Raw genomic sequence first — 20,029 nt, 5'->3', positions numbered from 1 at the left:
ATGAGTTTTGGGGTGGTCTTGGGTTCATTCACTTGGTAGCCTAGCACATTGTTTTCTCATTTTCATTTTCCCTATCTTAGCACCTAAACTGTTAGTTGAGAAGACGAACAAGCAAACCAAAACCCTCCTTGTGGCTCACAGTCCCTGATAGCTTGGGTGAAGTTTCTTTGTATTTTTAAAAGCCATTAATCTTAGTATAATATTATTAGGTACCACAACGTTTGTTTTCCTTTTTGTTTCATTCACAAATCATGATGAGTAGTTGGTGTAAGATTGGTGCAGTGGGGTTTCACGTTCAAATGGTGAGGATTTTTGGTTAGAATGAGTTTATGTGAGTGTGGTATTGGTTTGTTTCCAATGTAGTGTAGTAATGGTTCTACATGGGTTCACGGTGCAATTTCGGTGGTGCTTGGGAAAACCATGGAGTTCACGTGCAAAAATTCTAGTTTCTTCCCTTGGTTTTTGAGTGCAGCCTTACACAATTCCTTGGGTCTCTTTTCTTGTGTGCATTTGGTTCTTTAAAATAACTTTTAGTTAGTTTTGGTTCTTTGCATGAATGGTTTTTATGTTGCAGCATAGCCTTCACATTTTGTTTTGGTTTCCCATTGGCCTAATCCTTTACCTATTTTAGACTTAGTAGTGACGTGACTTTTGCATAGTTGTGGTAACTTTTGGTTCATTCTCACTTTATGTTCACACTGTAAAGTATAGGGATTTAATTTTTTGGTCAATCATTTTTGTTGTTTCTTTTCATATGTATTAATTGGTTGAAGACCATGGACCCCAAATGCATTTGTTTTTCTCTTTCTTTGAATTTTCGGTGCAAATCAAACTTGAATGTATTATTCATCTCTCTCTTAGAATGTAGTCCACTTTTAGCTTAGTGGGACCCATACCATAGTCTTTGTGATTAATTTTTCCATGTTCCCTACTTGTGCACCATGTGATATCATTAAAGCTATGTATGGACCACTATATTTTATGGGAAATGATATTTTAACTCCCAATTTAACTCTCTGACGTTTCATTTACTTTTGAAATTTTTTATTTTTGTAAAAGGCACGAAAAAGGAAAGCGTTTTACAGTAGTGGGGTGCAGAGAGAAAAAACACCTTTCCAAATATGCAAAGACCATTCTATTAGTTTTGAAATGGTTGAAATGCCAAGAAGGGGGGAGGTTGAATTAGCTAGTTAAAAATTTAGGCTATCTTTGCAAGCTAAAAAACACCTTTAATTGAATCAATTAGATCACCAAGTTAGGATGCAAAAGGTATTGGACAATATACATTCAGTCGATCAAAAACAGAGTTAACGGATTGATTTTACTAAACAGATTCTGTTATGCTATAATCAATCGATTGAAACAGAAAAACAATTGATTGAAATACTGGGAAAAATGAAGAAATGAATATTCAAGTGTTAAACCAGAAACAGTGCACAAGAATGATCAAGACAAGTTCTAAATGATTATACAAACATGCCCAATGCTGCAGATGTCATGAAAACATGCAAGAACATGAAAAAGATGATTAAAGCACAAGTTCTTGAAACTTTAGAATTAATATGCAAGAGAGAAAGGTTAGAGAAGAGAGGAGACCATGAGATTTTTATATTGGTTCACTCAAACCTGAGCTACATCCAGTTTGTCAAGACAACCTGAGCTTGACTTTGCACTATTTCAAAAGATTTACAAAGTATCCACCCTTACACTTCCAAAATATGCAAAAACACCATAAAAGACTCTTGAATCACACAAGAGACACACAACACAACAAGAACCCTCTTGCAGACCTAGAAAACCACGAGGCACACACACAAAGCTTAAGAAAGATCAAACCTTAGTGGTAGCACAACCCAGCCTACCACAAACAACTTTCTCCAAGCTTCAAACCAAGCCAAAAGCTCCAAGAATTGATCTAAGATCAATCTTCAACTGCTACAAGTTGTATGATCACGAAGGAGAGAGTTTCCACAAGTTTCCATAACAAATTTGTGCTAAAAAATGATCAACTTACCTCTCTTTCGAAAATCACAGCTTTTATAGTCAAACTGCAATTGAATTTGTTGTAGTTTAAGACTAATGCAGCCAACCTTTTAATATGTTGAAAAATCATTCAACAAATTAAAGGACATACCAAAGACCAAATACATCTAATTAATGCTACAAGGTCTACAATATGAATTACAAACTTCAAATACACTTTCTTAATGATGTAACTATGTGGAAAGCACACGTTCCAGCCTTGATCAACATGAATACCATCAAATCTCTTTTCCTTATGAATGAAGGCTTCATTCCAATGGTAATGGCTTCAAGATAGTTCAAAAGTGCTTCATTTAAACTTCATCAAATCTTCAAGAAGCAAACCACCTTGGCTTCTCATGTCAACACATTCTATGCTTTTAGGGTTACAAACCAATAACTTCATAATAAATCATCTCTCAATTTTAATTTAATTCATACTCATTTGTATTAAAATTAAAATAAGGATATTTCGGTATTCATAATATTATTCTTTTTTTATTACATTAATTAAATGTATATTTCAAGATTTTTACTCATTTTTATTCTATTTAAGTAACTTCACTTTCCACTTCTTTTTTTTTTTCATCTACAAATTTTTATATTTTTATTTAAAAAAAACAAAAATGATTTTGGTAAAGTAGTTTGATGGGAAGAAAAAATTGAATTTATTATTTTTGCATTAATTCTCCTCAATCCAGCATTATATTGGTAAACATTTAATATAATTCATCACTATAATTGTGAGGGTGTGCAAAATCTTAGATCAACACTTAATACTACATTAGTAAACATTTAATATTTTCATTGATAACATGTATGTAATGTGGCATTAGTGGATCAATTATCTCACATGTCATGTTAAATATCTTTCAATTTTAATTTAATTCATACTCATTTGTATTAAAATTAAAATAAGGATATTTCGCTATTCATAATATTTTTCTTTTTTTATTACATTAATTAAATCTATATTTCAAGATTTTTACTCATTTTTGTTCTATTTAAGTAATTTCACTTTCCACATCTTTTTTTTCATCTACAAATTTTTATATTTCTATTTAAAAAGAAAACAAAAATGCTTTTGAAAAAGTAGTTTGATGAGAAGGAAAAATTGAATTTATTCTTTTTGCATTAGTTATCCTCAATCTAGCACTACATTGGTAAACATTTAATATAATTCATAGCTTTGATTGTGAGGGTGTACGAAATCTTTAATGCAGGTCCACACTTAATACTACATTAGTAAACATTTAATATTTTCACTAATAACATGTCTGCAATGTGGTAGTTGTGGACCAATTAGCTAACACAAAATTTGATCATGTTAAATACCTTTCATTATACCTTATTGAAGTGGTATACATATCGAAACCCTTACCATATTGCACTAGTTGTGAGGGTGTGCAAAATCGTTAGCTTAGGTCAACACATAATACTACATTCATTGATAAGCATTTAATATTTGATCAGCTTACATGTTTGTAATGTGGCAACTATGAACCAATTGTCTCACACAAAATTTGATCATGTTAAATATGTTGCATTAGACCTTATTGAAGTGGTCTCATAGACTACAAGTAGGCTATATATTACCATATAGCTCTGATTGTAAGGGTGTACAAAATCTTTAATGGAACTCAACACTTAATACTACAGTGGTTAACATTTAATATTTTCACAAATAACATGTCTGTAATGTGGCAGTTGTGGACCAATTATCTCACATGGAATTTGATCATTTTAAGTATGTTGCATTATACCTTATTGAAGTTGTCTCATTGACTATAAATGGGCTACATATTGAAACCCTTACCAAAGTGCACTAATTGTGGGGTGCAAAATTTTGACCACAGGTCAACACTTAATACTACGTTGATAAGCATTTAATATTTTCATAGTTACCATGTTTGTAATGTGACAGTTATGGATAGGGATGTCAAAACTACTTGCGCCCGTGGGTATCCACGGATAAAATCTGTGGTAAATAGTTGGATCTGCAGGTATTTATTATCCGTAGGTGGCAAATAAAGGATATTTTGATACCTATTTATGAAACGGATCGAGTGCGAGTACCATACTATCTATACCCGCAAAAAATTAAAATTAACATTAATTTATATTTTATTAAGTTAAATTTAATTAAAATTAAAATTTAATTTATATTTTTTTATATTGAATTTAATTAAAATTAAAATTTAATTTATATATTAATTTGAGATCTTTTTTGTAATTTTATTTAAAGTTTATTTTAAAAATTTATATATTTTTTTAAATATTTGCGGGTATCCACGGCTATTCGCAATAAAATATCCTCAAGTAATTTTTAGATGAGTACCTGCATAGGTATGGGGTGGGTTGCGTGTGAATTTTTTTGTTGAGGTAGACACTATATGTGTACCCAAACAATTATGTTTTTCATTTTTTTTTCTATATTTATTATTTTTCCTTTATTTATTCTTATCCAAATAAACTATAGGCTTAACTAAGCTAATGATGAAATTAATGTAAATGTAATAGAAAGTACCTATTTAAATTAGTCTAAATTCTACAATCTGTAATGATATAAAAGTCATCCTTCATCATTTCTTGTGTACTTACTCGCTCTGTCAAAATGATGAAATCATATATTTAATTTCACTTATGTTTATCTTTTATCTTTTATTTTATTTTTATTTTTATTTCTTTCTCTTGTCTTCTTGAATCATAAAGTGACTTTGGTTCAAAGGTATAAAATATAATTTAAAACATGTATGTTAGAAAGTCTTATCTATTTAGAAGAAATTGAGATTAAAAATTACTTATATGTATCTTTCTCTTTCGGCTTATGGAATAATTTTTAAAATAAAATCGCGATAGAGATATATAACTTAAAAAGAAACAATAACTTAAATATAATAATTAATTTAACAACATTATTTTAAGACTAAACAATCAATTATTATCTTTTATCTTATATCTTATGTAATAAATTTAATCAAAATAAGAATAATTTTCATTATTTATACTAGATAATTCTATTTAAGTTGAATAGAATATTATCCATATTAAAAGGTTAGATAGTATATCATGTTCCATCTTAAATTCATATTTAATACAAAACTACATCAAACTTAATGAGAAATTTCCATGGAATATAAAAAAAAGTATTGATGTATAGTGGAGTACTTGAACAAGAGAAATAATTTGAAGGTACCAATTTCTATGCTTCCTCCAATCTCAACTTTCATTATTAAACAAATCAAAACGCTTTCCTTTTCGTGTGAGATAATTGAGATAAAAACCTTGAAATATAGATTTAATTAATGTAATAAAAAAATAATAATATTATGAATACCGAAATATCCTTATTTTAATTTTAATATAAGTGAGTATGAATTAAATTAAAATTGAGAGATGATTGATTATGAAATTATTGGTTTGTAACCCCAAAAGCGTAGAATGGTCTCTGCATATTTGGAAAGATGTTGCTTCTCTCTATGCCTCACTACTGAAAAACGTTTTCCTTTTTTCGTGCCTTTTATAAAATAAAAAACATTCAAAAGTAAATGTCACGCCAGGGAGGTAAATTGGGAGTTAAAATATCATTTTTCATATTTTATTTGTCAACATCAATTTTGTCAAAAATAATTTTCCTATTAGGTATTCTAACATATACAAAACCTATGCCCATATGGTCATGCGACAAGAGGAGTGTATGTGGCTGCACCAAAGAAAACTTACGTCTATGTTGTCCCATCACAACTACAATTTGAAAGCCAAAGGTTATAGCCAACGAAACTCACATACTACACCACTAAAAAATGAAATAAAATAATTCCTAAGCATGTTATGGCTCTTATAATGCAACGAAAATTCTAGGAAAAAGAAATTCAAAGATTAAACACCATGCTACACTCTTTAATAAAAAGAAAGAAAAACAACTTGGTTGGGTATGCACTGCACCACTATGGGAAAACAATAAAAAAGAAACAAAATCAACACAAGGTGAAACACTGCAACAAGAATAGAAACGTGACTCTAACCCAAGCTAGTTTGGCCATGCAACACGTGAATTAATACACAAAAGAACATACTATAAAACATAGAACCATTTGTTAGGCTGCACTAAACCTTATTTGCCTGTATAGATGTTCTTATAGGATACAATTGTACTTCACAAGTCTAATGAATTGCTCTAGTACTCGGTTGCTGGTTTGATATCTTCCTAATCCGATGAAGCTCCAATGACAGCGCAAGGGTGCCTACAAAAGACACTTTAATGCTTAAGTTAGCACTGGTATGTAAGGGATTCAGAGAATATTTTAATGCGTAATCAATGCATAGAACAATGTGCTATTTATACCCCATTTTACTTGTGGGTCCTACTTGGAATGAGCTTTTGGGCCTAAAATACCTCTTTTAACTATTACTGGATCCAGTGGCAGTGAGTGAAATTACAAGAAGAACCCTCAATAGTTACTAGTAGGCAGCTTATGAGTCAATATGGACAGATACTGTATACTTATGGGTGATCCTAAGTATACAATATCTAGTAAGCGGACATGTGGGATTTGAGGGTTGGATACTCTTGGGCCCCCTAGTTAGTTGAGTGGATATGGATGATTATTGTAACACCCCAATTTTTGGGACGTCATGGAATGTTAGAAATTTTTTGCGTTTAACATTGAAAATGTACTAATAAAAACTTTTAATTTAATTTAAATTACATAGTTCACACCACCACTTTGTCAAAAAAAATTCCAATAACATTTGCGACCCAAAGAAACTTACATACTTTCTAGTATTTGATTTAAAACAATTAAATAAATTATAAAATCTCCCTAGTTCACCCTAGCCTCTCGTCGATCTACTCCATGCCAAAAGCATTTGCATTATCATCCGCTCTCGTATAACACACACGTTATACGATCATCGCACATACAACAAACACACAAACAAACAAATAGGGGTAAGCTAACCATAAACAATGATATTCATAAAAGAAATTCATAAATAAAAAATGTCCAATAATACTCAACCTCACATTCAAGTAACACTTAAGCATTATGATCACAATCAATCCTTGGTTTGAACACAAAAACCCCAAAATCCAAACAATCATACCAAACCAAACATAGCATCACAATCATTTAAAATCTTCAAACATAGTGATCATAATCAAGCTTTGGTTATCCGCGGCCTCTCACCCCTCAACAACATCTAGTTTTCTAGAATAGATGGTTTGATGTGTCCCACTATTACAGCCAGACTGTCTCCCTTATTCCTCAAGGAATTATGACTAAAAACGTCGATGCATCGCACATCGGGCACTATACTTGCAAAGAGCCGAAATAAGGTGAAACATCTTTCCCCTCCCCACTGCTTCACACAGGCGAGAGGGTACAACACTCGAACCAATCCTCTATCATTGCTTCACACAAGCGAAGATGAACCCTTTCCATTGCTTCACACAGGCGAAAGAGTCTTCATTGGGTTCCTAGGTACAAAAAACATCACACAATATTTAATTCCACCAAGAGCTTTTAAACAAGGCAAAACACTTACAACATGCAACATATGAGAAGTACATACTGCCAACAAAAATACATACCATTACATCATGCATGGGAAATAAACCATAACATAAACCCATCAACTTATCAAATAATACATTCATACAATGAACCCAACGAGTGACATTCATTCAAAAACAGTATAAAATCACACTTAAGTAATTATCCTCAAACCACCATTTAAACTACATAACCATGCAACCCATGAAAACCAAGAAAAACCATCAATCACATGACCCATTTATTCATGTCACTCTCCCACCGTGAATTACATCCTTACACACCTTCATGCCTCAACATCCTCACTTACATCTCTCTCTCTTGGAAAATAACTAATTCTTATAATTTTTATCCAATCCAACTTAACAACACATTATGCAAACAATTTGAGATTTTAGAAATAAAACTGCAACTTGTGTAAAACTCCAAAAATTATGTATTTATATTCAAATTAAAGATGATTGAATCAAGAATCAAATGCCACAATAACCAACTTAATTGATTAACTATAGAGAAAGTTATGCACTAAACAAGCAACAAAGGTAATGTTGTCAAAAACCAAACTACAAAGACCTTGCGATAAAAATTGCTCTCACTATAGAGCTCCGATTCAAGATTCGATAGGTCAAAGTCAAGAACTATGTGTTAAAAATTAGCTGTTAAAAATTAGCTGTTAAAATTTTAGCTCGATCCAACAGTTAACGAAGTAGAAACCTTCATTTTACGAAAAGTGTGCAATGCAGGAAAATGGGTAGCGCCATACCATATGCTTCTTTGTTGTGAGATTTTGACTTGTTCCACTGCACAATTTGGTATCTTACACTTTTATCTTTTCAAACTCATTTCAAACTGGTTTATAGATGATACCAAACTAAATAATTACAACAATCAATATCTCTCATTCCAATTGCATTTTAAACTACCTAAAATTCTCTAACCCATACATACCCAAACATGAAATTCATCCTCATTCAATGCAATCATCAATCAAACATACTCAACACTTTCTAGAAAAAAAAATAAGTACACTCTATTTAAAAAAAAACAAAGAAGGAGTTCTAACTTCCCTTACACATGCATGTTTTTCCTGTTTCATCCATCAAACAAACAAAAAGAAAAACAAGAGAAGAAAACAAGGTTGGCTTCCCCTACACTACACATCAATGCTTTTCAAACTTCATTCATCAAGCAAACAACAAGAAAACAATATAAGAAAGCAAGGTTGGCTTCCCCTAACTGGACTTGGTTCTTCACTACGCGTTCCTCCCGGAGCCTCCTCTTTCACTCTCCATGTTTCTCCAAATCTCATTCTCTCCCTCTTATCCACCTCCTCTCCCACATTTTAGAAACCCTAAAGTGTTTTATCCCTTCTCCTAAAATCCTATCTTTTATTTTCATCCCTAATATTTTTCTATTAATATTCTAGAAGATAAATATAATATTCTTGGCAATTTATTTTATGGCAGCAAAGATTTTTAAAAGATAAAACGCACCATGTAAATGACAACCACCAAGCCAAATGTTTTCTCGTATCATAATACGCACCAATTGATTATATTCACTTATATTACATATTTAATATTTCCATAAAATAATTAAAATAAATAAACAGCATTTAACTTAAATCAATCAATTAATTATTTCATATTTCATAATTTAATAACCTAATTAAATTAAATAAATCAATAATCTTAATCAAGCCATTAATTTTTTCCATGTGTTTTCCTTTAGTCTAATTTTTCCTAGGTCTTACAATTACCTCTTACTCATGCAGCTTCATAGTGTATTGTTCATGTAGGTTTCCTTATTGCTTGTCAGTTGGATGCTTTAGGCCGCCTACTGCGTACTAGTATATTCCTCAATATAGGGTGATCAATATAAGTGTTGATAATCGTTTACTGTGTACCAAGAGTTTTCTTAGTACAGAGTGAGCGGCCTCGAAGATTGTTCATGGTTGCTTAGTCTCTACTAAGGGATTCCTTAGTATAGAGTAAGCGGCCTTGAAGGTTGTTGATGACTGCTTACTGTGTACTAAGAGAATCCTTAGTACAGAGAAAGCGGACTTGAAGGTTGTTGATGGCTACTTACTGTGTACTAAGGGATATCTTAGTACAGAGTAAGCGACCTTGAAGGTTGTCGATGGCTGCTTATTGTGTACTAAGGGATTCCTTAGTACAGAGTAAGCGACCTTGAAGGTTGTTGATGGATGTTTACTGTATACTAAGGGATTCCTTAGTACAGAGTAAGCGGCCTTGAAGGTCATGGATGGTTGTTTACTGTATATTGTGTATACTTGTACCTGGTTCATGGTATAGTTAGGACAATAGATACCCTAACGATCGTCTCCCTTCAACTATATAACCCTAACCTTGACTACTATTTACTCCTCGATTCAGTTGAGATTCTCTTCTCAAAATAAAATCATGTTTATCTTTTCAATATCTACGGCAGCAACGTGTTTAAGAAAATCAATACAGAATATGAGTGTTTGCATGCTGCGACCAAAAAAATGTGGGAGAGAGAAATATAAAAGGAAAATGAAGTTTTGACAAAAATTTTTTTTGACAAAGTTCACAAACTTTCTATGAATAGATTAAAGTAGATTAATTTTTTATTTTTAATGAAAATGAAGTAATAAAAATAATATTTGTTTTACCTTATTTAGTAGTTTATCAAATCTTTAAAAAAAAACTTTGTTAATATATCATTTTCTTAAAAATGGATCCCAAACTTCTGGTAGTCGGGGTCAAAGTCGTCCCTAACACATACCAAGCAAATACCCGCCACTAAACATATATATGCCATACTTCATAATTTTAATAATTAACATAAATAAAATAATAGCTTAAATCATTTAACTAATTATTCCATATTTTATAATTCAATACCGTAATAAAATAATTAATTTAAATAAATCCACAATTTTAATCAAAACATCAATTTTTTTCATGTGTTTCTCTTTATTCAAATTTTTTTCGGGTCTTACACCATACTTATTACTAGTTGACTCTCGAGTATTGAACTTCTCTTATAGATCTCTTCAAATGTAACGCCCAAGGATCATGACTCTTCTCCTTCTCAACATCATTTCATTTTTTGTGCAACCTAAAAACTCTTTGTCTCCCACACTATTCAGACCTAACACTTCATCATTACAATATCTTTGTTGCTATGCTTCTAAAGGCTGGGGGGGGGGGGGGGGGGGGGGGGTTAGTTGGGGCGCTACTATACCCATCGGGCCAAGTAACCAAAGAAATACAAATTTTCTTTGCACAACTACATGATACCAAAGAACGACACGATAGCGGCAATCTGAAGACTCGAGTATGGAGACATCGAGCCTAAGGGGCTAGTGTACCATATATGACCGAGGACATCTTCACCGCCTGTGCCTAAATGTACTCGGCCTTATGATATGAACACACTGTGTGACAACTTGGATGACTATATATATATATATATATATATATATATATATATATATCAACCAACTAGGTAGTATTCCTCACACTCCGAATACACCTTGGTCACCAGTGCCTAGATGTACTCGGCCCTCGTGGTATTATCTAGCATCATGATGACTTGGTTGAATACATGTTGGCCAACCGAAACTGGTAACTCGAAAGCTTTGACTAAGTTGACTAGCTTAAAATCGTAACTAATAAGCAAATGGATTAACCAAAGGTTAATCAAGCTAATTAGTTATGGTCAGGTCCATATAGGTAAAAAGCCCATAAGCATAGTATAAATAGTATAGTGCACAAGATAGATTGATTATGTTTGTTAATGACTACATTTGTTATATGCTAACACACTTAGCTGACTTCACTATCGAAGTGTCTTTTACAGGCACAACCCTCACTCGGTTGAGAAAGAACGAGTACCTTGATAAAGGATGAATATCCTTGGAGAGGTCGAGTACCCCTATAGTTAGAGCTTGGAACACCTGAAATATTTGGAATTAGAGTCTTTGCAAAACATATTTAGCTCTCTAAAAATAAAAAATATATATTTTTTATAATAAAGATGTGAATATATATGTCTTTACTTTGATCGTCATTAACCTTAGACGTGACATTAGATATGATTTTAACCGTCAAAGTTTAAATATTGTTTTAAATTATTAAAATTGAAAAGAAAATGTTCGTAATATCCAAACATTAAATTTGAGAAACAATATAAGTTTTTAAAACCTTTCTAGTCTCTCTATAATAAATTTAAGAAACTAAAATAATTTATTTTTCATAGTTAAGAAACTAAATTAGTTTTTACGTAGTTATGCGGTTATAGTGATGTTTTTTTAAGTTTGAGAAACCAAAATCAAAAAAATATTCTTAATTTTGAAGTTCATATTAATTTAATTTTAATATTTTTGTTATTTATTTATTGATGAGGATATCAATAACATTTCGTTCTTTCTTTATACATATTTAATGATATTACTATTCAAAAATAATATTTTTGTGACAAATATTTTTTTTTTTGTAATAAAACATTGAAAAATTTATAAAAAAGAATTTTCAAAAATATCACTAGTATCCTATATTATTTATAATGAAGTAATATCATTAATAAAATATTAATATATACGTATTCTCATTATAAATATATAATAAAGAATTAATTATTATACACTCTCCATTTCTTTAAAAAAAATCTATAAATTTATTGTGTTAAGTTTTGGGTTCAAAGTGGTGTCTATCTCTTGTGTGGACTTGACTCATATTTCATTTTGATTGAATCTCATGGTGAATCCCTCCTCGAAAAATCTAAATGAGTTGTTTCAAGTGAGCTTTGAGTGGGTTTTGAGATAGTTTCTTATTTGTGAGTTATTTTCATTAATTTTGTGAAGGTTTCTTCTTTTTAGAATGAAGGAGCACGAGTAATAAAAATTTTGAGTGGGTGAGAGTGAGAATAAACCTTGATTTCTTATTTTTAATAAATAATACTAGTTTGTGACCCGTGCATGCACATATGTCTTTTTTCATATAAAATAATAATATAATTATTATTATATTTATCTAAATATATTTAAAAAAGTTTCAAAATATAGGTAGATTGCAACCTTAAAAAATATAAAAAAGATAACATTTTTCGCATATCAGTAATCACGAAACTCATATCAAGACCCAACAACTTTCATTCAAATTTAGGAGAAATTTTCATCATTGATTGAGTGGAGATTGTGTTTAATTTGTTGTTGTTTAAAGACAGAAGTACATTTTGACTCTTCTACCATGGAACTTAAAACTTAAACACAACAACAATATAACCCTAAACCCCAAAAAATGAAACATCAAAACATCAGGAAAAACCACAACCACAATGCAGAATAATAATCCAGAAAACTTTCCACAAGTATAAATACACAAATCAACGGAAACAACTTCAAAATAAAGAATCAAACAGCACCACAAACCCTCTGAAAAAATGAACTTCTTCCGAAAACCCATAACCCAAATGCACAACACAACATAAACGCACAACACATAACCACAACTCCAAATGAAAAAAAAAAAAATCAAAGAGAACCATAAACCCTAAAAATCAACTCCTCGATAAAACCCACAACCACAATGGAGATGAATAATCTAGAAACCACTATAAGGGCACCACACACAACACCTAAAAACATACCCAAATCTGACAAAGGAAGAATGAAATTTTTACCTCGACCAAAGACATAGTGAAGAGGAAGACCGAAAAAAAAGAAAGGGTTTTGTGAATTAAAAAAAAAAAGAAAGAAGAGGAATTTGTAAAGAGGTTAATGAAATATCATAGGAATATGAGAGGAAGGATAAAGAGAATGTAACATCCCGGTTGGATATACTAATTAAATAATAAAATAAAGAAATATGATGGAAACCTCATTTATTATACTTCATTTTCCAAAAACGCGGGAAAATTTAAAACATTCAATTCATCTCCACTTATTCAAAAATCTGCCAAAATATAAAAGGTCGAATAGAAAAATCAAAGTCTAATAGCAACAATTATTACAATTCCTTAAAATCTACAAAGCAATAAAACTCTATAGAAAATCCCCAATAGCCCACGCTTCGGCTCTCTGCCTCACCAGATCCACCTACAACATCATCTGCTCACGTGTAACGCAATACACGGTCATCGTCAAACACAAGTAGATAGGATGAGCTAACAGTATAAAAACATATATATAATTCAAATATATAAGCAAACTCATATCAAAGGAACTATATCCATTGATTCCATACCACATGGCCACCACCATGTTACCCGTGTTCTACGTCTTTAGATGAATACATCAAGATACACTTGCTGCCACACCTACAAGCCACAACTTGTAGAACACGTGCGAGAAACCTACTATGGACCACACTACGTAACGCTAGGTTGAGTTCTCAATACGAGCATAGTTCGTAATCTCCCAAGACTATCAAACTCGTCGGCTAGCTACCAAGGAGGACAATCTTCTGGACTCATCCGTATGAGCCACAACTCGCACACTCACACCGACAACACTCGCCAATCTGAGCCATACCTTAAGGATTCCTTGTGTTCATCCGCAATTTCGAGTCACAACTCAAGAGATGTCATTCTAAGCCACAACTCAAGGAATGTCACATGTTTTTCCCCTATCCCGAACCACAACTCAAGGAACAATGTAGCAAGCTGATCTTTAAGGTATCACCAAAGACTTGTAAACCACGCAAAAGCAAACAAGTCACAAATCCTGACTCTGCATTATCGTCTGTCACTACTCCAAAGCCACTAGGCGAAGTTTAGTTCTAGACTGCCTGACGGAAGGCCTAGGCCGCCAAGCGCTACGAATTGCAGTCCTCTTTGTCTTCTAGTTGTCACTTGGCGTAAACTTCCCCATCGTCAGATGATACGCACTCCAAACCCCACTAATTTTGTAGCTCTCGCCTGGTGGTTCAAACCTCACCGCCAAGCGTTACACCATTTCAGGTAGTTGCTGGAAAAATTCTAGAAGTATGTAGTTTCACAGATTAAACCATATTTGAAAATCCAGATTACAAACAATCATAAACAAAACGATAGGAATCTAAATACACGTAGTTCAACTCCCCTAACCTGAATTCCTTGCTTAAACTCGAGAATTCTAGAGTTCTTTGTTGGTCAACAATGGCCTCCCTTGACACCTTCAAAAAACAACCCTCAATCCTCTCTGAAATGCAGTCATAATGCTCTCAAAACGATTCCCAGATGTTTCACCTTCATGTCAAAACGAAATTTGGCAATGATCAAGCATATTATTATTAAAATAATAATCATTAAATAACACACAAATGACAAACACAGAACTTGATCTCAAATCCTTCGAACACAATTAAGTACTTTCAACCACTTCAGCTAGTACTCTTCCACGTTATATAAACTAAACATTAATTGCCTTAAAGGCTCCCACTACCCACATTTATTAATTAATTATTTATTTATTTAATTAATTAATTTCCTCGGGTCTTATAGAGAGGAGTGAAAGATTGGGAATTAGAGGGGTAGCAGAGGAATCACTTTTGAGGGTTGGGAAAGGAAGAAGGAAGAGTAGGATTTACGTTGAGATGAAGTGAAAAGGAAAAAAGAAAACATATTTTCAAATGCACAAAAGAGGAAGAAGGATAAAACATATACACCATGACAACATTTGAACGAAGAAGTGATATACACTGGCGCCAAAACAACAAATGTCAAATGATGGTGCATAAGTAAAATGGACAAGTGTCAACGATTTAAATAAGGCTAAGCTTCATATTTCACAAGTACATTATATTTCTATATTTATAGTAGATTCTGTGACTACTTATTTAAATTTAAGTAATTACCCAGATGTAGAGATAAATCAACAACTCAACAAACAAAAAATGCAAGCAATTGAAATATGATATGTCTAACATAAAAGTAAAATGTATGTTTAATTAAAATAACAATAACAAAAAAAACTACAATAATATCTCGTAATGATAAATTTATTTATAATAATAATAATATCATTATAATAATTTATTAATAATTATTATTATAAATGCAATATAATTATCATAATAAAAAAATTATTTTTCAGTTTTATTAATTTACTAATTTTAGTAACTACTTACTTGAGTTCAAAGATTTAAAGATAAATTAACAACAAAACAAATACAAAATAAAAATAATTGAAATATGATTCCATAATAAATAAAAGTAAAATGTGTGTCGAACTATATTATTATTAATAATAATAATAATACAACTAAAATGTGTATCTTTATATATATATATATATATATATATATATATATATATATATATAAAGATATATATATATATATATATATATATATATATATATATATATATATATATATATATATATAAAAAGATACATACGTTCTCTTTTGTTTTTAGAATTTTATCCTTATTTTTTAAATTTAAATAATTATTCATAATGAAAAAAAGTTAATTTTCAACTCTATTATTTTACTGATTTTGTAATTATTTATTTTTTAACAAAAAAAATAAATAAAAAGTTGCAAACGAGTACCTTGATAAAGGATGAATATTCTTGGAGAGGCCGAATATCCTTTTACTAATCAAAAATAATATTTTTGTGACAAATATTTTTTTTGTAATAAAACATTGAAAAATTTATCAAAAAAGAATTTTCAAAAATATCACTAGTATCATATATTATTTATAATGAAGTAATATCATTAATAAAATATTAATATATACGTATTCTCATTATAAATATATAATAAAGAATTAATTATTATATACTCTCCATTTCTTTAAAAAGAAGATCTATAAATTTATTGTGTTAAAGTTTTGGGTTCAAGGTGGTGTCTATTTCTTGCGTGGACTTGACTCATATTTCATTTTGATTGAATTTCATGGTGAATCCCTCCTCGAAAAATCCAAATGAGTGGTTTAGAGTGAGCTTTGAGTGGATTTTGAGAGAGTTTCTTATTTGTGAGTGATTTTTGATTAATTTTGTGAGGGTTTCTTATTTTTGGAATGAAAGAGCGCGAGTAATAAAATTTTGATTGGGCGAGAGTGAGAATAAACCTTGATTTCTTATTTTTAATAAATAAAACTAGTTTGTGACCCATGAATGCACACATGTCTTTTTTTATAAAATAATAATATAATTATTATTATTATATTTATCTGAATAAATTTAAAAAAGTATCAAAATCTAGGTAGATTGCAACCTTAAAAAATATAAAAAAGATAACATTTTTCGCACATCAGTAATCACGAAACTAACATCAAGACCCAACAACTTTCATTCAAATTTAGGAGAAATTCTCATCATTGATTGAGTGGAGGTTGTGTTTAATTTGATGTTGTTTAAAGACAGAAGTACGTTTTGACTCTTCTACCATGGAACTTAAAACTTAAACACAACAACAATATAACCCTAAACCCCAAAAAACGAAACATCAAAACATCAGGAAAAACCACAACCACAATGTAGAATAATAATCCAAAAAACTTTCCACAAGTATAAATACAAAAATCAATGGGAAACAACTCCAACATAAAGAATCAAACAGCACCACAAACCCTTTCGAAAAATGAACTTCTTCTGAAAACCCATAACCCAAATGCACAACACAACATAAACGCACAACACATAGCCACAATTCAAATGAAAAAAATCAAAGAGAACCATAAACCCTAAAAATCAACCCACAACCACAATGGAGATGCATAATCCAGAAATCAGTACAAGGGCACCACACACAACACCTAAAAACATACCCAAATTTGACAAAGGAAGAACGAAATCTTTACCTTGACCAAAGACATAGTGAAGAGGAAGACCGAAAGAAAGAAAGGGTTTTGTGAATTAAAAAAAAAAAGAAAGAAGAGGAATTTTTAAAGAGGTTGATGAAAATTCATAGGAATATGAGAGGAAGGATAAGGAGAGTGTAACATCCCGGTCGGATATACTAATTAAATAATAAAATAAAGAAATACGATGAAAACCTCATTTATTATACTTCATTTCCCAAAAACACGGGAAAATTTAAAACATTTCTTTCATCTCCACTTATTCAAAAATCTGCCAAAATATAAAAAGTCGAATACAAAAATCAAAGTCTGATAGCATCAGTTATTACAATTCCTCAAAATCTATAAAGCAATAAAACTCTATAGAAAATCCCCAAGATAGCCCACGCTCCGGCTCTTTGCCTCACCAGATCCACCTGCAACATCATTTGCTCACATGTAACGCAATACACGATCATCGCCAAACATAAGCAGATAGGGTGAGCTAACAGTATAAAAACATATATATAATTCAAATATATAAGCACACTCATATCAAAGGAACTATATCCTTTGAATCCATACCACATGACCACCACCATGTTACCTGTGTTCTACGTCTTTAGATGAATACATCAAGATACACTTGCTGCCACACCTACAAGCCACAACCTGTAGAACACGTGCGGGAAACCTGCTACGGACCACACTCTGTAACGCTAGGTGGAGTTCCAATATGAGCATAGTTCGTAATGTCCAAAGACTATCAAACTCGTCGGCTGGTTACCGAGGAGGACAATCTTCTGGACCCATCCGTACGAGCAACAACTCGCACACTCACACTGGCAACACTCGCCAATCTGAGCCATGCCTCAAGGATTCGTCGTGTTCATCCGTAATTCTGAGCCACAACTCAAGAGATGTCATTCTAAGCCACAACTCAAGGAATGCCACGTGTTTTTCCCCTATCCCGAGACACAACTCAAGGAACACTCCAACAAGTTGATCTTTAAGGTATCACCAAAGACTTATAAACCACGCAAAAGCAAACAAGTCACAAATCCTGACTCTGCATTATCGTGTCGCACTACTCCAAAGCCGCTAGGCGTAGTTCCAAACTGGCTAGCGGAAGGCCCAGGCTGCCAAGCGCTACGCATTGTAGTGCTCTTTATCTTCCAACTATTACTTGGCATAAACTTCCCCATCGTCAGGTAATGCACGCTCCAAACCCCACTAATTTTGTAGCTCTCCCCTAGTGGTTCAAACCTCATCACCAGGCGCTACACCAGTTCAGGCAGTTGTTGGAAAAATTCTAGAAATATGCAGTTTCACATATTGAACCATATTTGAACATCCAGATTACAAACAATCATAAACAAAACGATAGGAATCTAAATACACGGAGTCCAACTCCCCTAACCTAGATTCCTTGCTTAAACTTGAGAATTCTAGAGTTCCTTCTTGGTCAACAATGGCCTCCCTTGACACCTTCCAAAAACAAACCTCAATCCTCTCTGAAATGTAGTCCTAATGCTCTCAAAACGATTCCTAGATGTTCCCCTAGACTGTCTTCCTTTCTATGTTCTTCTCTCTCTCACTCTAAATTCACTTAATTAAGCTTAATTAATCCAGAAACGAAAATGGCATTAAGATTATGTTTAATTGCCATTCAAGATTAATTATGGGTTGTTTTTCCAACCCTTTTGGCTGCCTCTCCTAGGGTTTCCCTACCCCTTCACCTTCATGTCAAAATGAAATTTGGCAAAAAAAAGGTTATTTTGCACAAAGTAAGTGCACAACCAATTCATGTTTCATGATAATTTCTATAAATCTTGGATTATAGTATCACTCATCATGATCAAGCATATTATTATTAAAATAATAATCCATTAAATAAGACACAAATTGTAACATCCTGACCGGATATTACGGATTTAAATAATAAAATAAAGAAAATAATAATTATGTTGTATTTAATAAACATCATTTCCCAAAAGCGTGGGAAATTTAAAACTTTTATTACTTCCAATTAAATCTAAAATCCATAGTAAAACTGGAAATAATATAAAAGCCTCTCATAAGAGTTTACAAATTATCTCAAATCCATAAAATAATAATCTCCCAAGCTATCCCCCCTCCGAAGCTAAGCCTCACCAGAACCACCTATAACAACATCATCTGCTCACGTGTACCGCATACACGATCATCGCCAAACACAAGCAGATAGGGTGAGCTTAACAGATAAAACATATAAAAATGCATACACATATATAACACATTTATAAAATCCAAATTTCCATATAAAAGCATGTTTCTTTACTTGATGCTATTTGGTGCTACTTGATGTCATGAGATGCATTTTTCTTTCTTGCATGCTTCTTTTTTCTTTAGTTTCTATTGAGGAGAAATATAAACGATGTTTTACTGTTATTTTGTACCTTTCATCTTCTTCTACATATTCCAATTTTAACCTATGGGCTCTACTAGATTGTTGAAGACTTTCTTGAGGTTTATATCTTGTAGAAACAATATAGCTTTCATTGTTATTCTAGAAAATTATCACTTTATATATATTTCATCACATTTATTGATAAGGTATGACACTCTTGGTCGATTACTAAATGGAAAAGCTTCTTCCCAATGTTATTCAAAATACCTTGCAAAAGCAAGCAAGTTATGTAAAATGAATATTCAGA

Source organism: Vigna unguiculata, chromosome 2 (genome assembly GCF_037176805.1).
Source record: "Vigna unguiculata cultivar grain cowpea cultivar isolate G323 ecotype 2 chromosome 2, ASM3717680v1, whole genome shotgun sequence".
NCBI classification, from domain to species: domain Eukaryota; kingdom Viridiplantae; phylum Streptophyta; class Magnoliopsida; order Fabales; family Fabaceae; genus Vigna; species Vigna unguiculata.
This window is presented reverse-complemented; position numbering follows the sequence as displayed.